The following is a 24,774-nucleotide window of genomic DNA, read 5'->3' as shown; positions in this document are numbered from 1 at the left end:
CTTATATAGCGCTTTTCCAGTCATGCTGACCACCCAAAGCGCTGTACACTATAGCCACATTCACCCAGTCGCTCTCACTAACACGCACACATTCATACACCGAGACGCAGCTCGGTAGGCAACTTGACAACATGATTAACATACGAGGGATTTAATACACAAATTACACTGAAGAAAAGAAACAAAGTCTGTAAGGCCAGGAAGGATTGGCTGGGGTCTTGTTACACTGCAGCCGTATATATGGAGTCCTTTCTGATCCCCTCCACCATCTTCTTGGATGCAGGTTGTAGAAAGTTTCAGTTTGCCCTGGAGGCATGTGGGGAAAATGGCCTCACATACATCTCTCTTTTAAAAAAAGAAATAACACTGGCCTGTAGCTCAATATTTAGTCATGCAATCAAAGGGTTTCTGCAACTGTCAATGACACTTCTGGATGGCGTCACGTTTATGTCTAAACCTCCGCGAGCAAAATAAACATACTCGCATGTATGTTTAACTACTTCTGCGCATGGTTTATCTACCGCCGCGCGAGAAACTGCCGCTTCCAGAGGAGAAAATTATGGCAAGCCGTAAAGGCCAATACTCGCCCGTACAATAACGCGCGGTTCCAACCCGTATTTTACATGAGCGCGCGTTCTGGCTGGAAACGCGCGGTGACGTAAAAAACGTGCGCTCGCGTAAAATACAGGTTGGAACCGCGCGTTATTGTACGGGCGAGTATTGGCCTTTACAGCTTGCCATATAGACTGATTTTCTCCTCGCGCAAAGAACAATGTGTTTTGACAGGTTGGGCGGAGACAAACCTCTTCTGTAAGCCTCCTCCTGATTGGGCCTTGCAGACACGATCACACAGGAAGTAGTATCAGCAAGCTTTTGACTGACAGCTCGTCATCCATAAGGGAGGACCGACGACGGAGGCGGGACAATGGCGGAGGCTTCTCCAACGTTTACGGTACGTGGGATAAGTGAAATTCACAACCGTTCTTGTCCCCCAGAAAGCACAATTATTCCTCATAGAGTAGTGCTATCTTCGAATAAACAGCCGTAGATTGCCATAATTCTATTTGGTCGAATTGTTCAGGGATATATAGTTAGCAGGTACAATATTTCGGTACGAGAGAAAAATGTTGACTGTTGTCTGGTAGCCTTAGCTGCTGCGGCGCTTCAGTGATGATGCTAACCGATGCTAATGTAACAGGTTAATAATATGACTTAGATTAAGCTTCAAATTCCACCAAATAAGTTATTAATGTTTCGTGAGCAGTTTTTATTGTATTAGTAGCTGTTAGATAAGAGCAATGAGTATGTCCTACTGCACTTGAACGCAGCTCTAGCAGACAGGAAGTAGCCCGACGCTCACAAGGAGCTTTCGGCTGTTAGCAGTAAGACGGGCTCAACTTTGGGTCCTGATATAAAAACATTTTTCTTGTTTGATTTGCAGTTCATAGGTGATATATTCTTACCTCTTATTGAACGAGAATGGATTTTGATTATCTACTGAGTGTTAAATGGCAGATGTTTGTCGAAGTCAGTGTGTTGTTTGAATGTACAATAAGCTAACTTGTGGAGATACGGTTAGCTTAGCAGACTTTTTGTATTAATTATTCTACATTTTGCACGTTATTTTCTTGTTTAGGAAGGTGTTTTGGACCAAATTGTACAATGACTAATCGCAGTCTCTTCTTCAGAGAGAGATTAAATGTCAAGTCAACTCACATCCAGCCTCTGTCCTTCTTCGAGCCACACGCGAACATAACACAACGCAGGGTAAACCAGTTACACTAACTCTGATGTTAATTTGTATTTCAATGTTTGTAGTGTTTTTCACGGCTTAAATTATTCTCTCTCTCTGATTGTTTGTGCATGTGTGTGTTTCATTTTGGCATTGCAGTATTGACATTCACCCGTCGACGATAAGTAATGGATAGAGCAACATTCGAGGATTTGCATGTAAGTGACAGCAAACATCTTGGTTTTATTAAACTAATGATATTCACATTCAGAGATGGCACTCAAACTTACAGTGCTAAGGTAATATGCTAATTCAGTGTACTGTAATGGTCAGAAATTGTATTTACCCAGTTCCAATTCAAAAAGAATGCTAAACACACTGTGAAGTCGTAGATAAACTTGGAAACTCGGGTTAGACACACCACCATCCACTTATCCCAGTACAGATGACAGCCTAGCTGACATACCTGCATAAACTAATAAAACATTAATTTTATCTCTTTAAAAAATCTGTTTCATGTGTTTTGTCTCATTTTGTAAATACCATGTTTCAGCTTTTATGATCATCAAATAAGTGTACATCAAAACTTATTTTTGATGTATGATCATAAAACAGGTTTTATGATCATCAAATAAGTGTGAAGTACAGAAAATGTTATTTACATTGCAGACCAAAAATTAAAAAAATTGGGCTATACAGCTATAATATAAATTCATAAATGGCAACTGTAATATTAAAATATATCATCATAGTAATGATGGTGACTGTATCACAGTACACAAATGGCTACTGTGATACCTGTGGGAAACACTGAGGCCTCATTTATTTCTACTTGTTAGTGTATTATCTCAAGCTACAAAGTGATGCGGTAAACACTGTTGTCTCTAAGCTGGGAGATTCATAGTGTCAGCCTGAGCTGGGAGTTTACATTGTTAGGTTACATGATGCCCTTTATTTTCCTTCTACTGTCCAAATGCATACATGTTATTTTCATTGTTATTTAAAAATTATTCCTAGCAGGGAATGTGAGTTGTGATTTCACTCTGTGAAATGCTTAAAACCTTATTCCTGATTGCAGCTTTGATCTGCTAATAACCCCATCATAAAATAAATGTGTGTTCCAAACTAATGTTCATGTCCCTTGCTACAATCTTACTGTAACTCTTCCAGGGTATAAAGTGATTTCAGGGGACTTTCCTTAAACAAAAACCTTTGTGTAGAATATGTAGAATTTTAGGTCACAATACTCAACACAAGACTTATTGTATTATTTACTTGTGCAGTAACTGCTGAATTTTCTTGTTTTTGTTTTAATAAGGACATCCAAGAAGCCTGACATTGACTGGGTTGTTGCTGCTGAGTATGATGGACATGTGGATGGTGCAATAGTGGTCCTTGAATTTCCATGTCCACTTAATGAACAGCAACTGGCTGAGGTGCAGTTGCTGCTTGAAAATGAAGCTGAGAGTGATGTTATAGAACATTTTCTACCATGTTGTGAATATCTGACTACAGCTTTATCAGGTGCTGAGTAGCCTATAAATGAACAATGACATATTTGGACGCAACATAAATAAACATTGCCCATTATGGCCACGACTTTGCTTTTTTTATTCAATACAAAAACAAAAGTTTTTGTCAGAGGTCAATAAAAGCTGAATGGTTTGTTTTTTAAATGAATTTCCAGACCCAAATTTATACTGAAATAATTATGCTCAAAGGTAAGTACTTTAAACTGTGATGACTTGATGATCCATCCAGAGTGTGAGCTTCTTGCCTGTAGCCTGTTGATAGACTCAGAGCAACCTAAACAACTTAATAAGTAACTTTTCTTTTTTGGTGGGTGGAGGGAAGATGATGCACAAGTAATGCACTATTTTCTGGCTGCTGATGTCTGATTCAGACAATATCCCTTGATTTATTTGGACATTTTAATTGGTTATCATCCCAGTCATGCAAGACCATAGAAAATGTTAAACTTGCAGTAGAGCTTGGGTTCCAGGAAAAAAACAGAAACTAATACTTTAAAGAAGGTCACTAAGCATTTCCACAGGAGCTTATGATTTAGTGTATCCTACTTTGTGAATCAGATTTAATTATAAATTCAGATTTTTAGAGATAGATGGAATATTATTTGATATTATAAAGCCCAATTCATACACTGGCTTATTTATACTGCAATCATTCAAAATTTGGATGCACTTGTCAGTTGAATCCAAGATAAAGTTCTGTATTCTGTATTTAAATAGTTTTGATTCAGAGGGGGAAAAATAACTAGGTGACTCCTATTTGAATTGTGCTTATTGCCAAAGGAGTGGAGACTTGTAGTGAATCCTTATAGTCTTATTGACTATTTAACTGTTAACATAACGGATCTGGGTACTCATTTCGGAGATAGACTTTCCACTAGGTAAAACTAGGTGGTTGCCTAGGGCCCCAAGTTCCTGGGACCGCATAAAACTACTTTTATAAAAATATGTTTAATATAGATATTATTTTTAGCACGTTATGTTTTTGAGTAAATTACTTTTGTTAAAATCCCTTAAAAATTGGTTATTGTAATATGTATTTTGGGATCCACCCTTGAGTGTCCACTACATTGAATCAGTCCATCTTACTGCGCAAATCAGCAGGACCCAGAAGACAGCACAACATGTGAAAAACAGAAAAGCAGAGAATAGACAAAGAGGAGAGAGAAGAGACAGAGTGGACTAGCGTTATGTCTGAACCCTCTATGGGAGCTTCCACCTGGTTTGCATCATGATGAGAGAATAATCTTGTCCTTAACTCCACATTATAGAAATAAGATAGGGTTATAAAGTTTGATCAATTTAGCTTTATTAAATTAAATTTAGGTGAACTAATTAAAAGGTCCTTCAGATCAAAACATTGTTTCAAATTCCTGCAGCCGGTTTAATTCTACATGTAGACAGAAAGTGTTGCAAAATATAAACTGATGCCAATAATATATAGTACTAGTGAGTGTAAAAGTCAGTTTTTTATATTTAACATGCAGCTCTGAGTTTTTTAAATATGCGCTGTTAATAAGAAAAACTATCAAAAGCAATCACAAATATACCATTAATTAGTTAGCTGTTTTATCTTTCTGTATATATAATATAAAGTAAAAACAAAGTATTAACGCTGATGGATGACGAGCTGTTAGTCAAAAGCTTGCTGATACTACTTCCTGTGTGATCGTGTCTGCAAGGCCCAATCAGGAGGAGGCTTACAGAAGAGGTTTGTCTCCGCCCAACCTGTCGAAACACATTTTCCTTCGCGCGAGGAGAAAATCAGTCCAAGCGCAGAGACGCTTTAGAGCGCGCAGCCGTCCTTGAGCGAGGCCGCTGGATAGAAAATCGTGCGTGCGGTGAGATCCTGAGCGCGCGTGGGAGGAGCTGGCGCGCGCGGAGAGCGATTTTCTCCTCTCGAAGCAACAGTTTCTCGCGCGGCGGTAGATAAACCATGCGCAGAAGTAGTTTACATACATGCAAATATGTTTATTTTGCTCGCGGGAATTATGACATAAACATGACGCAATACTTCTGCACCTATCAACAGGTAAGGGTGCCGTCTCCAGATGGCCCGTTTCAACTCCGTCCATCCATGTTCAGTAGGATTTTGATCAGGGCTCATAAAAAGTCACTTCACAATAGTCCAAAATCTTTACTTGAAAGCTCCAGGCTTTCTTTTACCCTGGTAAATGAAAGCCTGGGGATTTTGGGTTTTCCTGTTTCCATTAGCTAGGAGCCATTTATGTAAATCTACCGAATGACGTAAGGTACATTGTAATGAAACCACTCTGGTCCAGCGCGGCAAGACGACAGCAGTCAAACAGACAAATGGTGAGATCTCATATGTCTGTTTAAATGTGGTTCATCGCTAAATCTTTGACCACATAGATCACAACAGAAAGGCTTCTGCCCTGTATGGATTCTCATGTGTGTGTTTAAATTTCCCTTTTGGCAAAATATTTGACCACATAGATCACAACAGAAAGGCTTCTGCCCTGTATGGATTCTCATGTGTGTGTTTAAATTTCCCTTTCGGCTAAATCTTTTTCTACATAGATCACAACAGAAAGGCTGCTGTCCTGTATGGATTCTCATGTGTGCGTTTAAAGTTTCTTTATGGTTAAATCTATGTCCACATGGATCACAACAGAAAGGCTTCTGTCCTGTATGGATTCTCATGTGTGCATTTAAAGTTTCTTTATGGCTAAATCTATGTCCACATAGATCACAACAGAAAGGCTTCTGTCCTGTATGGATTCTCATGTGTGTGTATAAAGTTCCCTTTTGGCTAAATCTTTGTCCACATAGATCACAACAGAAAGGCTTCTGTCCTGTATGGATTCTCAGGTGTGCGTTTAAACTTTCTTTATGGCTAAATCTATGTCCACATAGATCACAACAGAAAGGCTTCTGTCCTGTATGGATTCTCATGTGTGTGTTTAAAGTTTCTTTATGGCTAAATCTATGTCCACATAGATCACAACAGAAAGGCTTCTCTCCTGTATGGATTCTCATGTGTCTGTTTAAAGTTCCTTTCTCGCTAAATCTTTGTCCACATAGATCACAACAGAAAGGCTTCTGTCCTGTATGGATTCTCATGTGCGTGTTTAAATTTGATGATTGGCTAAATTTTTTTTCACACAGAACACAACTGAAAGGCTTCTCTCCTGTGTGGATTCTCATGTGTTTGTTTAAAGCCGCGTTCTCGCTAAATCTTCGTTCACATAGATCACAACTGAAAGGCTTCTCTCCTTTGTGGATTTTCATATGTTTGTTTAAGTCGGCTTTTTGGCTACATCTTTGTCCACCTAGATCACAACAGAAAGGCTTCTGTCCTGTATGGATTCTCATGTGTTTTTTTAAAGTTCCTTTCTCGCCAAATCTTTTTCCACATAGATCACAACAGAAAGGCTTCTCTCCTGTATGGATTCTCATGTGTCTTTTTAAAGTTTCTTTTATGCCATATCTTTTTCCACATAGATCACAACAGAAAGGCTTCTGTCCTGTATGAATTCTCATGTGTTTGTTTAAAGTTCCTTTCTGGCTAAATCTTTGTCCACATAGATCACAACAGAAAGGCTTCTGTCCTGTATGGATTCTCATGTGTGTGTTTAAAGTTCCCTTTTGGCTAAATCTTTGTCCACAGAGATCACAACTGAAAGGCTTCTCTCCTGTGTGGATTCTCATGTGTATGTTTAAAGCGTGTTTCCCACTACATATTTTGCCACAGTCTTGACAGCTAAGCTTCACTCCTGTCTTGACTTCCCTTCGTGACTCCACAATTTTCTTCTCTGTAGAACATTTCTTAAATCCAGAGTCTGACAAATGCTTCAGCTCAGAGAGAGGGTGCTCTACATCACTGTCCTCTTCATCCTTCTCTGTGTTTTCAGTCTCTAAAGAAATGGAATTGTCTCCATAATCTTGTATCCTGATGGATTCTTCATCATCATTTTCTTCTGGAAGCTCGCTACCTTTAATTTGGTCTGGATAAAGCTGTGAGAGCAGCAGAGACTGTTCATCATCCAGACTCTTAATGGGAGGAGGAGCAACTGGAAATCTGATGGCATTAATCACCTCCTTCCCATTGAGCTGCTCTCCTGGCAGACTGATGTACACTTCCTTCTGTTCCTCCTTTATGTGGGGGGGCTTTGGGTCCTGCAGGCTGGCACGTGGTTCCTCTTTAACAATCAGCTTCTGCTTAACATCTGCAGGAAAACATTGAAACACATTAGCAAGAGACTTTTGAACTGCAATGTCCTAATTTTCACTGAAACATGGTTAAACAGCGGAATACCGGACAATGCTATTGCGCTAGCGGGGCGTCATGCATTCCGGGCGGACAGAACATCAGATGGCTCCGGTAAGACCCGAGGCGGGGGACTGTGCATTTACGTTAACAAAGCTTGGTGCACAAACTCTGCTATTGTTGAGAGACATTGCTCAGCTAACCTTGAGTTTCTCATGGTTAAATGCAGACCGTTCTATCTGCCACGGGAGTTCATTTCCACTATTATCACTGCAGCCTACATTCCCCCGGACACTGATGCTAAGTCTGCTATGAAAGAACTTCACGCAGCCATCAGAAAATAACAGACCATTCACCCCGAAGCTGTGTTTATTGTCGCAGGTGATTTTAATCATTCAAATTTAAAGTCAGTGCTACCGAAATTTCACCAGCATGTTTCCTGCCACACCAGAGGAAACAAAACTTTAGACCACGTTTACACAAATGTGGCTGGAGCTTACGTTGCAACACCCCTCCCCCACCTGGGTCTGTCAGATTACCTTTCTTTGTTCCTCACCCCCAAATATGCACCTCTCATCAATTGTGTGAAGCCATCAGTGAAGACCATCAAGGTGTGGCCTGCAGGAGCAGATTCATCACTTCAGGAAAGGTTTCTACACACAGACTGGAGGATGTTTGCTTCACAAGCCACCAGTGGCTCGCACATAGACATTGACTGTTATGCCTCCTCTGTACTGGATTATATTAATACCACTATTGACAATGTTACAACCCAGAAGCAGATCACCACATACCCAAATCAGAAGCCATGGATGAGCGGGAAGGTGCGACTCCTGTTGAAGACACGCAACACTGCCTTCAGATCAGGAGATGCACAAGCCTACAGCACAGCCAGAGCAAATCTGAAAAGGGGCATCAAAGAGGCCAAGTACTGCTACAGGCTAAAGATAGAGGGACACTTTTCAACGCTGACCCCCAACGCATGTGGCAGGGAATTAAGGCCATCAGTGACTATAAAACCACTCATTCCACCTCTGCAGCCACTGATGTCAACTTCCTGAACGAGCTGAATGACTTTTATGCTCGTTTTGAAAGAGACAACAGTGAAATTGCCACCAAGCTCAAATCCTCAGCTGACCACCCGCCAATCACACTCCCCCTCACAGATGTCTACAACGCACTGAGCAGGATCAGCACGCACAAGGCAGCTGGACCAGATAACATTCCTGGACGCGTGCTAAGGGCATGTGCGGAGCAGCTCGCTGGGGTTATTACAGACATTTTCAACCTGTCTCTTGCCCAAGCAGCTGTACCAACATGCTTCAAATGCACTTCCATTGTGCCAGTTCCAAAACACTCCAGCCCAAAGTGCCTTAACGACTACCGCCCTGTAGCACTCACACCAATCGTAATGAAGTGCTTTGAGCGGCTGGTCCTAGCACGCCTAAAAGACTCGCTACTATCCACATTGGACTCACACCAGTTTGCATACCTCCAATAGGAGGACAGAGGATGCAGTTTCCATGGCACTGCACTCTGTGCTCACACATCTGGACAATAAGAACACTTATGCACGCATGCTGTTTGTTGACTTTAGCTCAGCATTCAACACTGTCATCCCGGCTAAGTTAATAGCCAAACTTCGACACCTGGGCATCAACACCTCCATGATTTTGGACTTTCTGACCAACAGACCCCAGAACGTCCGATCAGGCTCCAACTGCTCCACGTCCATCACACTCAACACAGGTGTACCACAGGGCTGTGTGCTAAGCCCGTTTCTCTACTCCCTCTTCACCCACGACTGCAAGCCTGTGTACACATCCAACTCCATCATCAAGTTTGCGGACGACACTACGGTGATTGGTTTCATCAGCAACAACGATGAGACTGCCTACAGGGAGGAGATCAAGCACCTGGCCACATGGTGCAATGAAAATAACCAGCTCCTTAACACCACCAAAACGAAGGAGCTCATCGTGAACTTCAGAAAAGATTCAAGAGGCACGCACGACACCATCCACATTAATGGAATGGCTGTTGAGTGTGTCTCCAGCTTCAAGTTTTCTCAGCAGACATGTTCTGGTCAACCAACACCTCCTGCCTGGTCAAGAAGGCTCACCAGCGCCTCTTCTTCCTGTGGACACTGAGGAAAAATCAGCTATCCTCGACTATCCTGGTGAACTTCTACCGCTGTGCAATAGAAAGCATCCTGACCAGAGCCATAGAGCTAAAAAGAGTCGCGACACTCCCATTGGACTGCGTTGTACGCTGTTTGCCGCCTACTTCCGGGGTATGCAGCCTCGCATAGTTCCAAAAAGCCATTCTATGGCGTCGGACATCATTAACTTCCATTGCTGACTCTCGAGTAACTTCTGAGGTAAGTTGATTAAATAGCTACCTGTTTTGAATTGTCAACTGTCTATATTGTATCATAGGCCATTTATGATGCATATTCTGATCTATTGTTGTATGTACACAGCGTAATTATATATATATTTTTTATCTTGGTAGATGACCGATTGCCTGCTAGTTTGTTAGCTTGACTTGTCTTCTGTGAAGGTAACGTTATATCCAGGGGTAAATTGATTAAATAGCTACCTATTTTGAACTGTCAACTGTCTATATTTTATCAGAGGTCCTTTATGATGCATATACTGATCTTTATTTGTATGTACACAGCGTAATTATATATATATTTTATCTTGGTAGACCACCGATTGCCTGCTAGTTTTGTTAGCACTAACGTTATATCCAGGCGTAAGTTGATTAAAAAACTACCTCTTTTGAATTATCAACTCTGTATATTATATAAATAGGCCCTTTATGGTGCATATACTGATCTTTTGTTGTATGTACACAGCGTAATATTATATATATATATATATATATATATATATATATATATATATATATATTTTTTTTTTTTTTTTTTTTATCTTGGTAGACGACCGATTGCCTGCTAGTTTGTTAGCTTGACTTGCCTTCTGTGAAGGTAACGTTATATCCAGGCCTAAGTTGATTAAATAGCTACCTCTTTTGAATTGTCAACTCTGTATATTATATTAATAGGCCCTTTATGGTGCATATGCTTATATTTATTTGTACGTGCACAGTGCAATTTATAAATATATTCTTAACTTGGTAGACAACCGATTTTCAGTCATTGCCTGCTACTTTTATCTCGATTTTGCCAGCAGTGAAGAAGGTATCGCTACACCAGAAATTACACAGTTCATTAGTGAATCTTTGACATCTTTTATTAAGTAAGTTATTGATGTTAGATTACTAGGATCATTAAGGTTGACTAGGACGTTTTTTTAGGTTGTATCTGCTGAACCTGGCGGTGTTAGCCAGTCAGCTGAGTACTGTGTATCTGATGCTAGTAGAAATAAGGTTTGTTTAATCACACCCTTGAAAGGGCTGTTTAGCTGTATTGCATGTAGGAATACAAATTATTCCACACAAAAAATTATCATAAGCCATAATAAGCTTTAAAATGTTTATTACTCAGACAGTAGTGTGACTAATTTGTTCCCCAAACACTGCTGCTGCAGGCGGCTGCTGCTGGAGGCGATGACTGCTTGAGCTGGCTGATGTTGGCGAAGGATGGTGATGGCGGCTGCTGCTGGTGGTGGCTGCTGATAATGTTGGCCTCTGCTGGCGCTGGCAGCTGGTGGCGGCTGCTGACTGCTGGAATAAGAGGAGACTGGAGGCTGTGGAGACTGCGGACGGTGTGCCGGGAATGGAGTGGCCGAGTACATCCATGGCAACCAGTAAGGTGTTCGTCAGTGGCCTAGATGGTATGACCTTAGGTGAGGAGGTCTGCTGTGTGGAAATCGCCTTCTTGGTCTGACTCTTGCTGCCAAGGTACCCCTTATTACGGCTGTTTGCCTTCCTCTCAGCTCCGATGCACTTTGAGTGAATCCTTAACCTCAGCCTGATGTATGTTAAAAGGATTTTTTTTTTCAGCTCATGGCATGAGGGAAGGTTGCTGTCCAGACTCATGGCCTCTCTTTCCAGCTGTTCCACTACGTTGGAGGATTCCAAAAGGGAATCACTCGTCTTGGAACGGAAGAGCTGCTCTACGTGCTGCAGGAGAGTGAACAGCTCATCGGATGGCTGGTATAATGCACCCCTTTTAAATTCCTTTAACTGTAGTAAAACAGCTTTCTCACTTGTTGTGTTGGTTACTTTTTCAACCAGTGCACATTGGCATTCCTCACAGAGCGAGAAGCTGATGACCCTCTTCGCTACGTATCCTGCCAGGTGGTAGAGGACACAAGACTCGGTCTTTGTGAGGTCAGGTGGTGATGGGTCTACCAGCTGCTCCACTCTCACAACCTCAGAAGCACTGCAGTTGCTGTTCTTGTTGTCCAAGAAGTCCGCCAAGTGGTCTGATGCATCATCCAGGTAACTGCCAGTATGCGTTGTCAAGAGGAACTGCCCTACAGTGGCAGCCCGTAGTGCATAGTGGAACTCCACAGGTGTCGGGACTGAGTTCCTCTGACGTATGCAAGAAAAAGTATTTTCTAGGCAGTCCTGAGTGAACCGGCTTGTTAGGACAAATTTGTGCCCCTGTCTCAACAGATCTTCCTGGATCTCCAGGATCGTTGTTGTGGCCATCATCAGTCCTGTCTGCGACATTATAATATGCTGTGAATGGTTTGCCCTATATATAGTGTTACCTGCTGTGTCTATTGTTGAATATATTGTCGCCCTATTTCGATTCATCTGCTTTTTAGTGTCCAGGACTCAGATGAAGAGGATGTTAGTATGCGTTGTCGAGAGGAACTGCCCTACAGTGACTGGCCATAGTGCATAGTGGAACTCCACAGGTGTGAGTCTGATGTATGCAAGAGAAAGTATTTTTCTAGGCAGTCCTGAATGAACTGGCTTTAATGAACATATTTGTGCCCCTGTCTCAACAGATCTTGCTGGACCAGCAGTATCGTTGTTGTGGCCATCACAGGTTTCAGTGGAGCCCCCCCAAATAAAAATGGTTACGATACCTGTTCTTAACGCCTGTTTACACATTTGTTGTTCTTGTTCACACATACTGTACGTATGTTTGTTGATATTATTCATGCTTGTTCCCATTTTTTTGTTCCACATTGTTCATTTTTATCTTATGCCAGGTACCTTTTTATTATTAATGTTGTCCTTCCTTTCAGCCCTGATGCACTCTGAAGCCTGATGTATGTGGAGGATTTTTTTTTTTTAAATGTATGTATAATATTCCTCCCTGTTCCTTCACTTTGTCCTTGTTTTTCCAGTTAGATACACACATTTACACACACACACACATCTTGTTGTCTCACTCAGTATTTTTTATTAAACAATATTTGAATCATTCATCCAAGCTTAATGAGTTATTATTTAATATATTTGATTCTTTGTGCATGGCTTAGTATTAAAATTATCATTGTTGTGTGGCCAACTCCTGCCTCATCAGAAAAAGTGGGTGTAAATGCTGAATGGACTATTCTTTCTCAAAAAAGCAAAAAGCAACAATGGAGTCCAATGGGAGTGTTGCCTGTCACTGTTCTCTATCACTCTCTCTGCAGCTAACCTTACTCTGTGCATTAACCCAGAGACGTAGAGAAAAATCTTAATAGCTCTGCACTTACCTATAGACCCAAACATATAAGCATAATGCTTTTGATAATATGTGAATGGCTTAATCTTAAAATTATATTCTTAGTCTTAACATGATCATATTTCACGTTGTGGTCTGGGGGTGACCACTTATCAGAAGTGAGCTAGCTGCTAGGCGAATGCTGAATTGACCACGGCAGACCTAACGCTACCACGAAGGTAAGCTAATGGCTGAATCAGAATTTATAAGCAAAATCACGGTAGTCAATAATACAGCCCAGTCGCCATAAAATGAAAATCATGAGACATCTGTCATCACATGAATGATATGGAAAAGAAAACTTAAGTTAGAGCCGTTCTAGCCTGTACTCCTGTCCATACGAACATGAACATAAGCTTTTCCCTCCAAAAATGTAAAACGTATCTAAGTAATATACAGCTTTTTGTTGTCACCCTGCCTCTCAAAATGGAAAAATGACATTAACAAATATGTAATCATGCAATAACAGCTGAAAAAGTAGTAGGGTGTATGTTTATATATATATATTTACCGTTAAATAACGCAATCGCTGCTGTCTGTCCCATAGAAGAACATGACAGCCAGCGTATGTTTTGGAACTATAGCGGTCTACATGAACCACGTGACTGCCCTGGCGGTGACATCAAAGAGTGTCGCAAGTCTTTTCAATCTCTATGGCGCTGATCCTGACCAACTGTGCAACAGTGTGGTATGGGAGCTGTTCTGTTGCAGAGCGCAAGGCACTGCAGCGGGTGGTGAAAGCTGCCCAGTACATCACTAGGACTCGACTACCCACCATTGAGCACATCCAGAAGAAACGCTGCCTACATCGAGCTCGCAGCATCCTTAAGGACTCATCCCACCCAGCCCACAGACTGTTTTCTCTCCTGCCCTCCGGCAGGCGTTTCAGGTGCCTCCGGACCAGAACCAGCAGACTAAAGAACAGCTTTTACCCCGGAGCTGTCTCTTTATTGAACTCTAACCCTCACTGATAGACTCTCCTCTCCCTCCTCACACCTACTTTCATTTTGTTATTATGTTATTTACTAGACTGTAATATTCACCTGCGCTCCTGACTGTTACTATTTTAACAACTGTTTACATGCATCTTGCACTACTCGCCATGACTGGATATTGATTTGCACTGCTGACTGTTAATTCACAATTGTTTACATATCAATTTCTATACTATATTAGGTACATATCCAGCTGCAAATCTGTTCACAATACTAGTTATCTATATATTATACTTATAGGACAAATCAATCAGTAAAATTCTGTCGATAATAGTATACATCTCTATATTTATTCAGTAAAAACCCATGTCCTGTACATATGGAACCACTGCTTATCCTGCACTTGCTGCTATTGCACTTCTGGTTAGACATAAACTGCATTTCGTTGCCTTGTACCTGTACCTGTGTAATGACAAAGTTGAATCTAAATTATTATGCACATTAGAAAGTATTTTGATCTCAAGCTGAAGTGAGGCACATACACACATTAGTTAAATTTAATACTTGAATCAACTACTACTTTATCTTAAGTATTATTTGTTTACAGTATTCACCGGTTGGCATTTTAAGGTTGTTTCCTCACAACCTGCCAGATAAAATGTATTGCTGGATGATTGAGTTTGCATCATTTCATTTACAGAACACTGAGAAAAGTAAAACAAAATAAAACAATAGAAAACTTCAGCGTACATAACTGTTACAACTCCCCCACCCCCAAAATGTCGGGTCTTTGTAGAGCTACCTTTTTAACCTTAAAGTGCTGATGACATGATATTGACAAGTTTTGTAAACCAAAACGTTATCCTTGATGATCCATGTAATATTTACAAGAGTGCCTGCATTACATTGTTATACTCAACTAACCACTGACATTTGTGCAAATTAGAGAGATTTGTAGCGTCGCTTAGCGACTGAGGGTAGAAGCAAAAGTGACGTAAGCGCGAGAACGACTTCCAGAGCCGTTAATACCAATAACAGCAGCGTCGTAGCAGACAGTTGGTAAAGTTTTCAGAGTTTGATGTTTATAAGTTATGGCTATGCCATCAAGTTGTGTTGCAGGTTTTTGTTCAAACCCTCACAAGGAAGGTGGTAGTTTAGGTTTCCTGAGGATCCTCAGCAACGGTCAAAGTATATGAAGAAGGTCAGATGGACTCAAAAGAATCTGCGTCTGCCCTGGGCTCTTTTGATTTTTTCCCACCTAAAAGAGTCCCTGGGTGGTTCAATCCATCACGGCCGTGGGGTTCTCACTATGGTGGTACCCAGTCTGAGCCCGGACCGAGCGGTAATCAGCAGGACCACACAGAGAGAGTGTTGAGACCGGTCTAGACTTCCAGCTGGACACCTCAGCCCAGAACTGCAGCTGGTGCAGCCAAGCCAAAGAAGATACAGGGAAGATCCGAGATCATATGTATGTAAACGATTTAATCATTTAGTGAGCATCACAGTCATGCCATAATTGGGATAGAAAAACTTTTGATGGAAATTATATTTTCCTCTATTGTCAACAATATGACTTTATTCTAAACAACTTAAGTTAAATCAGCCGTGATTATAATTATTAACTATTCAGATTATTTTAGGATTACAGGGAAGATCCGAGATCATATGTATGTAAACGATTTAATCATCATTTATCACTTATTGTTTTCCTGTTTTTCTTTATTATCAAGTGAGAATGCTTTACAGCAGGGGTCAACAACCTTTTAGAAGTCGAGAGCTACTTCATTGGTACTGTGTCATACGAAGGGCTACCTGTACTGACCTTTGAACTAGAAGAGTCAGAGCTCACCTTAGCTTTATATAATATAAACTTATTTTAATGCATTTATCATTTTAAATCTATGTCAATACAAGTATGAATAAAAAGCAAGAGCAATAAAATAACATTTTAAATGCAGCTCTCTGGAGGGTTGTGCTATTTTTTTTAACAGGCTTGAGGGCACCACATATGGTCCTCTGGGGCTACCTGGTGCCTGCGGGCACCATGTTGGTGACCCCTGCTTTACAGCATTCTCACTTATTAAGTTCCTTCAGGTCTTGATTATTATTCCGTACGTTTTTCGGCATCTAACTACTCCTGCATACTTCAACCGATTTAAAAAAATTTCATATTAAAACGTTACTGCTATGTCTTTTGGTAATTATAACTTTTATAATATTTAAAATATTTAACTTTTGTGAGTTTTCTGCTCTCATTGAAATCGAATGGAGAATCCTTCAAATTTTTCAGCTTTTTGACAGCTTACTGCTTCAGCCTACTTACAGCTAGAAATGCCATTCAACTTTTGAAATGTTCAAATAACCTTCAGCTACTTCAGCTTTTTCATATATTTCACCATTTTCATATAGTACCTCCTTAAAATAATCTTGCATTTTCATAAAATTCAGAAAAATGAATGCGTTGCTATGGTTGCTAAGGAGTTAATTTAGAGTGGCCACTCTGCCGTTCCTATAGATTTTCCTTCTCTGAACAACTTCTTCTCACTGGCTCAATTTTCACTCTATTCACATGAATTATACATCAAAACGTAGGAATTTTTGTCTGGATTCTGGAAATGTAACCATCATTGATGTGGGATTTAGAGATGTATCGCAAATCATCCCAGAGCACTACGAAGCCTAAAAGCTCTCCATTGATTTTCTATGGAGGTGTGGTGAAAAATCCCACCTGACATTCCCAAGCGACACATGTTTTCACATCCTCGCAACTCCTAAACCGTTTTATGTACAGGCATGAGACTTTTACACATTCATGTTCAGACCCTTGTGGCGCTCACAAAAAACGAATTTTGTCGATAAATGTTACGGTTTTGCCGCAGGAGCAATTTGTTCGAGACTAGCGTTTTGGTAAAATGCTACAACAGGATCAGACTTCCATCCCCCCAAATGAGGCACTTTTCTACATCGTCGCTTCTCCTAAACCATTTCATGAACCGATAGTTTGTCTTGTTCCCTTATCCGTTCCGAAATAAACGCAGAAAAAATTACGTCTCTAGCACTTACGGTTGACGAAAAATCTAGAGTTGTTTGAGGGAAAGTGATGCCATTTTATTCCAGTTAGAGCTCGTCTGACCATAAGTCTCTGCCTGCAGTAGACGGACACCTGCAGGCGTGAGTGAGTTTCCATGACAACAGAACTCTGCAGGCCAGAAGTTACTACAGGTCAGGGACAGGCTGCATTTGCTTAGAATTATTCCGTCGGCGTCTAACTACTCCCGCATACTTCAACCGATTTCAACAATTTTGGTGTCAAAACGTTCGTCTCGTTCCCAGCATGCCTGCTATGACTCATGGTTATGCTAACTTTTACACAAATATTTCACTTTTTGTGTGATTTTTTTTGTGGCTGTTCCCCTTGCAATCAATGCAAATTGCTTCAAATTCCTTCACATTCCTTCAAATTCTTCACATTCCTTCAAATTCTTCACATTCTTCCTATACTTCCAATTCTTCTTATTGTTCTTAATCTTCAAATTCTTCAAATTTTTTAAATTTTTCTAATTTGTTCAAATTCTCCAAATTTCTTCAAAATTTTTTAATTTCTTCACATTTTTCAAATTCTTCAAATTCCTTAAAATTTTTTTAAAATCTTCAAATTTTTCAAATTTCTTCAAATTCTTCAAATTCCTTCAAATTTTTACAAATTCTTCAAATTCCTTCGAATTCTTCTATTTCTTTCAATTCTTCAAATTTTTCAAATTCTTCAAACCTCTTCAAATTTTTACATTTTTTTCAAATTCTTCAAATCTGATTTCAATGTTTTCTGCATCTTATGCTCAATCATTCTGCAGATTAGCATTCTCACTCGCTGTTAAGCAGGAACAGCTTTTTCTAGTTGAGTATTACAATCATGCCATAATTGGGATAGAAAAACCTTTGATGGAAATTATATTTTCCTCCATTGTCAGGAATATCAATTTATTCTATTAAAAACCAGAACTGCATCAATCACTGCCAAACACAAAAGTACAGATATTTGTACATTTATACTTTTCTGTCTGTTTTTATTCTGCTAACGAATGTGTCAGATATTTTGAACCATTTTTATATTCAAGTACTTTACCCAAGTATTTTGTTCTATTCAAATTAAGGGCTCTCCACCAGTACTCAGTTCATACAGTATGTTTTACTTTGTTTTTATTCTGTATCTTATATTGTTTCACATTATGTGAATGTAGGAGAAATATTTAAACTTGTGTACACTCTACATCTACAAATGTTTTGCCTTTCTTGATTAAGCCACAATGTCTACCATTGTATGTGGATGATCTGATTGTCGTCATCCGGTTTCTATGTGAAGACGAGCTCCTGGTTGATGTTTAGGAGCTTGAGATGGCTGAGCAGACTGCTCATACCACTACAAGCAGAGACGGCCATTTTCATCCCGCTTAAACAGTCAGAAATAATAATGTTTTTTTATCTCTAAGGAAAATGCAAATGTTTTTCCATAAATACTTTTAGTTTTACAGCACTTTAAACACACATGGTGGCATTTAAACGTGTATAAATTATTGCTGGCTCTCATGCCCTCATGATAGCCTTAGGTTCACCCCCCACCCCCCACATGGCCAGAATCATTGGAAATTAGAGTCAAATCTTTCCAACAAGGTGTAGCTTAAAAATTTGACTTTTTCTTTGTTCAATCACATATAAATTTGACACAATAGTGATTTACAATAGTGGTTCCAGTGAGTCACTTAAATGTTAAATGTACTGGAGAAATCAAAGAACATGATCCTCACAGGACTGTCTGGTTTCCCACATGCTAAAGTAAAACAACTGTGAGCAACCAGGTTTGAATGTCACCGTTTGTTAAGGTGCATCAGGAGAGTACGGTGGATGTTTGACATCAAAATTAAAACTCATGTATCTACGACAGTCTAGCATTAAACTTCCTGCCCAACATAAGCTGACATGGGCAGCCCATTGACAGTGTTCTGCTGGGATCTTGGTTGAGTTTGTTCCGGCTGTAATCTCAGCTTTGCGTTTCCTGACAGAACAGCAGACTCTAATATAAACACTGAACCTAGCAAGTCAGGAGGTTCTGTTGCTGGACCCTCTAGTCAGTGCTGATATGTTTTGAAGAAGTAGGATCAGAGCACGTAGATTTAGACCCAGACGACATTTTGTCTGATTGGATATTAATGAATGCAGAGAGTTTTGGCCTTTAGCTGCAACACGGACACACAAACAAAGTAAATAAATCCTTACTGTTGATAGGAGCAGCAGTTAATGGAAACATGGTATCAGTCTCCTCCTTCACAAGGAGCTGCTCTCCTTCCTGATGGACCCCGGGTTCCTCCTGTTCCTCCTTTATGTGGAGGAGCTCTGACTCCTGCTGCTCCTCCTCAGGACTCTGTTCTTCAGGAGCCTCTTCTTTAACATCTGCAGCCAACACTGAAACAAATTACATGCTTTAAAACCAACTAGATCGTTACAATGTTACAACAATCGTAAAGATTCAATTTAGAGAAAAATATTTTATCAGCAGAGTAGAAAAAAACTGAACCTCAGGAACTGACAGTTTCAACCTAAAAATGATCACTGGTATCTTTAGTGTCATTCTGTTTTGGAAATTCAAATTCAATTATTCTGTTAAAAGCATTCAATAACTGCTAAAATCTGAATCAGATCTTAAATTTTACAAATATTATTATACCAGTGAAGTTATTACAGCTACTATGGAAGGTCCAAAGAGCCACTTGTGGCTCCAAAGCCACAGTTTGCAGACCCCTAACAGAACTGATTGGACAAGGAGAGCTTTAATGAGAGAAGCAGTCAAGGTGACTATGGCAACTCTGGAGGAGATGCAGAGATCAGCAGCTCAGGTGGAACAATCTGACGACAGGACAAGTTTTCTGGTGCGTCTCCAAAACTTAGAAATTTATGGTTAAGTGATGAGAAGAAAGCCAGAAGAAGTCCTGTTGCAGTTTGTTACAACCAGGTAGGAGATTCCTCCATCACGTCAACAGAGGAGACTAAAACTGATCAAACTGGCAAAACCTTCATGTTTGGCACAACACCAACACTGTTCATCACCCTGATCACTACATCCCTATATTATTGTAGCCGTGGCAACAGTGGCCAGATACAAGCAACTCAGGATATTAGCGGCCATGTTTTTATGACTTTCAGACAAGAGGCAGTGTTTCCCCCAGAAATTCTGTCTTGGGGTGAGGGTTGCTTTGTTTCACATAGCTTTCCATTCATACCACAGAATACAGCTTTATACGAGCAGCCATCTTCTGTCTTTCTTAACCTCTCTTATTTATCCATCTTTTCTGTCTCTCTTTTTATTGTGTAAATGTATACATGGTTATACTTTGAAGGCTACCCGCCTTTTTCCTTCCCACTTCTTGATTGAATTAAAATCTCTTCAAAATCTAGATCTGGCAGAGTTTCTATCATTTGAGCTAAACTTTAATCAATTTTAATTTTATTACATTTGGGATCTGTTTCTGATCCATTCACTGGGTCCATCCAGTAACAAAAATAAATTTTCCAAGTATAAAGTAGCAATCGTATTTCATTGATGAACTCAGGAAGGTGGATTTTTGTTTCCAGCAGACAAACGTTTGGTGATTTGCAACACGCAGCGCAAATGCTATTTTTGAAGGATATCTAAAAATTATCATACCAGTATACTTGTTGACAACGTGCTGTATTGAGCGTTAATGTTTTAAAATAACACAGTTTAAACAGAAGTGATCATCTTCCTTATATTTCAGGCAAACGTTTGTGAAATAAACAAATGAGTCACTTTCCCCATTTAATGACACGCAAATATATATTTTAGCTACTTTTTGGCACAGTGTTCACTTTATTGACTCGTTTATGGCAGGATTGGTCCTCTATACTGACAGCCAGAAGAAAACAAGACAAGATAAACCAAAAAGCAGTTTTTGGAGGAACTTTCCCAGACAGAGAGACAACAGAAATTTGATGCAGAACGATGCTACATTCTAAGCTAGCATTAGCACTTCCTATGCTACATGCTATACTAGCATTAGCACCTCTATGCTACATGCTAAGCTAGCATTAGCATCTCCTATGCAGTTTTCTGGGGGAAACCCTGCAATGAGTTCTGATGAAGTGGAGGAATCCATCAGCTGCTAAAAACGGCTCCTAAACTTTAGCTCCATCCACACAGTTAGCATGAAGAAGGAAATCTCCAAACCTAATCGGTGCAGCAGAACTCTGGGCTGGAAAACATCCCCCATCATCGGTGTCTCCTCTGCTGCGTCCTGCCGCTCTTTGAGCTCCTGCTTCCCTCCAGTTTCTCCGCTGTGCCTCCAGCTGCTGGACTTCTTTCCAGACTTCATCACCTGCAGCAGCAGCTGTTGCTCTCTTTCAGATTCACTCCCGCTTCTGGTCTCACAGCAAAGCAACGCAACAAAGAACCAGGAGGGATCCACGTGCTGCACCCTTCGTGTCGCGACATCTGTAGCTGCTTCTTCTTCTTTAAAGATTTTGGCGGTTGGCAAACAACAAATTGATGCATTTCCGCCATCTACAGGTATGGGTTGATTGTTTTCGTTTTTTGGGAGTAGTTTTTGATAAAAAACTAACTTGGGAAAATCATTTAGAACATGTGTTTGAGAAAAGTAAAAAGGTTCTTAAAATTATGAGGTGTTTAGCAGGGTTAACATGGGATGCAAGTTTGAATCACTTAAAAATATGTATGTGTCACTAATTCGGGCAAGAATAGATTATGGGAGTGTGGTATATGGTTCAGTGGCTAAAACTAGGTTAAAAAAATTAGACTTTATTCAAGCTAGAACATTGAGAATTTGTTTGGGAGCAGTTATATCAACTAAAGTATGTTCTTTACAAGTTGAATCAGGAGAAATGCCATAATTACTGGATACATTTAAAAGGACATAATGAAGATCATCCAGTTAAGAAAGTATTAGAAAATTGTTGGGAAAAAGGAAAGGGTCAATTTAATAGTTTTGGGTGGGTTGGGGATGACAGAGCAAAAACATTGAATGTATATAACAAAGGATTTAGTCCAACAGTATTGTGGCCTTTGAGACATACATATATATGGAAATGTATTAATATAGATAGATCACTATTAAATATTAAGAAAAGACATAATATAGATATCTGCCAAGATTTTTATAATAAAATACAGATTAAATATAATGATTATTTGCAAATTCATACTTATGGTTCGAAAAATCCAAAAAATATGTAGTGTAGCAGTACTGATTCCTGAATTAAAGATTAATATTTTAAAAAGAACATCTAATTGTCTTAGTATATATGCAGTAGAATTATGTGCTATATTATAAGCTTTAGAATGGGTGGAGGATACTAATATAAATAAAATAATAATTTGTAGTGATTCGTTATCTGCATTGTTGACTATTGAAAAGGGATGTACAAATAATCATCAAAATATATTAGATGAGATTATGGCTGTTTATCATGGAATATGTGAGCAAAATAAAAATGCAATATTATTTTGGACTCTTGCTCAAGTAGGTATTTTGGGAAATGAAAGAGCAGATAGGTTGGCTAAGGAGGCTATTAAAAAAAGAAGATATTGATTTGCCAGTAAGGTTATCAAAATCTGAAGGCAAAAGTACAGCTTGGAGAGAAAGCCGAAAATATGGAAAATTAGGTGGGATACTGAAAAAAATGGAAGGCAGTTGTATAGGATACACAATACAGTTGGTGTAACAAGGATTAGAGGAATAAACAGGAGGGAGAAGATAATTATAGATAGAATAAGAACTGGTTAGTTTTTTAAATGGAACTCTTTTTGGGGAAACATCTTACTGGTTTTGTGATTGGTGTGGAAATGTAGAAACAATGGAACATGTTTTTATTAGTTGTAGAAAATAAGTAAATCAAAGAACATTATTAAAAACTGAGTTAGGTGTTAATGGGGAATCAAAATTTGAGAATGTGGTTGAAAATGTAAATAGTACTGAGGGAAAGAAGATGATTGTTCGTTTAAAAAAAAAAAAAAAAAAAAAACTGGGACCATGATGAGGATTTGAAGGATATATATTAGGATCCAATAGATGGCAGTGATGCAACAACAATGGATGCAAGCTGCCATTGAAAACCTAAAGAAGAAGAACATTTACTGGTATGAAGTGTGGACCAGAATGACTTTCAAGAATTAAATTCTATTATACAAATGTGTTATTTTTAAATAGCGAAAGATTATCCTGTAAATTTTACTTTCTGAATCACTTCTAAATATTTCATATAAATCTAATTTAACTTTTAGTTTATTTAAATGTATAATTAATTGCTGTCTCTCCTCATGTTTATTACAGTACAACATGGCATGTTCAATTATTTAATCTAATCCACAGTATTCACATTTACCATTCCTATGTTTCCCTAAAATAAACAGAGTACTATTTAATCCAGTGTGACCAAATCTCAAAGGGGAAATAATTGTTTCTTCTCTTCTTCTTCTTCTTCTTCCTGTTCTTCTCTTTTCTCCAGTTTTCTTTTGAATTTATAAAAACGTCCTCTTTTTCCTTTCTCCCATTCTTTTTGACATTTATCCTTCATTTTCTATTTAATTAACATTTTAACTTCAGATTTACTCAAATTAATAATTAAATCCACTGTTAAATCTCTAACAGCTTCCTTTGCTGGCCTATCTACCTGTTCATTTCCTTTAACTCCATAATGTGCTGGTATCCATACAAAATCTATCATTAAACCCATCATATTTATTCTATATAGTGTCTGTTGAATTTCTATTAAAAAATATGCTCTGCTTTTGATACTGCAAACTAATTAAGCATGAACCAGAATCTGAACGTATCACTGTTCTTAATGGCTTAACTTCTTCAACCCATTGAATAGCTAATAATATTGCAATCATCTGTCCTGTGTAAACTGAAAGTCCGTCACTTATTCTTTTCCTACATTTTTTTGTACTTGACTTGACCTGAACAATTAATCACAAATGCAATCAACAACATAATCTTTTCTACTGTTTTAATAGGTTCAGTTCTCTCTTTTGATGTTACCTGAGTTGGGTTTTGTTGAACATTTTGGACCGGTAGCTTGTGTACACATGCGCAAACAGAATAACTTCCAGGTCGACATTACGTGGATTGGAAAAAATATTTCCACGTTTTACTACAAAATTCTATAGTTTACTTGATAACACCTGTCAACATTTCGAACGAAAAATATAATGTAGTAGAAAATAGTTTATTAAACTCACTGATTGAGCTGTAACATATTTATACTGTCAATGCACCCTCTGGTGGACCCGTTGCAGACAAAATACCTTGTTGTTATGGTAACCACATTGTTCATTTCATACATAACATGACTGAAGGGGACGAACGACTGCAAATGGATCCATTCTCAACACTGTTGGAGTACACAGAACATCGAATATATTTATTTGATTCTTTAGAAAATTCATTAACACCTAAATCAGGGGCAAATTATAGATATAGATATTCTGAAAGCAAATATAAACAGGGAAAACAGAAATTTAAAAAGGGATACATGTGCGAGAGTATACTTCAAGAAAACAGGTTAAAGGACTTACAAATTCTGATTAGGAGAATGTCATAAATATTGTTCAAGTAGTTCTGGTTGTGTTCAGTAAAAAAGGGTTCAGGCTTCCTGTTGATGAATTTGCTTCTGTGGATGTG

At 39.1% G+C, this 24,774-nt stretch overlaps 1 long non-coding RNA gene across 2 annotated transcripts; it reads left to right on the top strand.

Annotated features, from left to right (window-relative positions):
* The first annotated feature begins 1,362 nt into the window (after positions 1–1,362).
* On the top strand, positions 1,363–3,414 carry LOC110368092. 2 transcript variants are annotated; one of them, XR_004929787.1, is made up of 4 exons: positions 1,363–1,448; positions 1,689–1,767; positions 1,892–1,950; positions 3,051–3,414. It is a non-coding gene; the product is annotated as an uncharacterized LOC110368092 (long non-coding RNA). The 2 variants fall into 2 exon arrangements; XR_004929788.1 differs by having other exon boundaries at positions 1,369–1,448; positions 1,637–1,767.
* Positions 3,415–24,774: the final 21,360 nt, after the last annotated feature.

The sequence above is a fragment of the Fundulus heteroclitus genome, unplaced genomic scaffold, assembly GCF_011125445.2.
Source record: "Fundulus heteroclitus isolate FHET01 unplaced genomic scaffold, MU-UCD_Fhet_4.1 scaffold_560, whole genome shotgun sequence".
Lineage (NCBI taxonomy): Eukaryota > Metazoa > Chordata > Actinopteri > Cyprinodontiformes > Fundulidae > Fundulus > Fundulus heteroclitus.
Note: the sequence above shows the minus strand (reverse complement) of the source record. Positions and strands in the feature narration are given on the sequence as shown.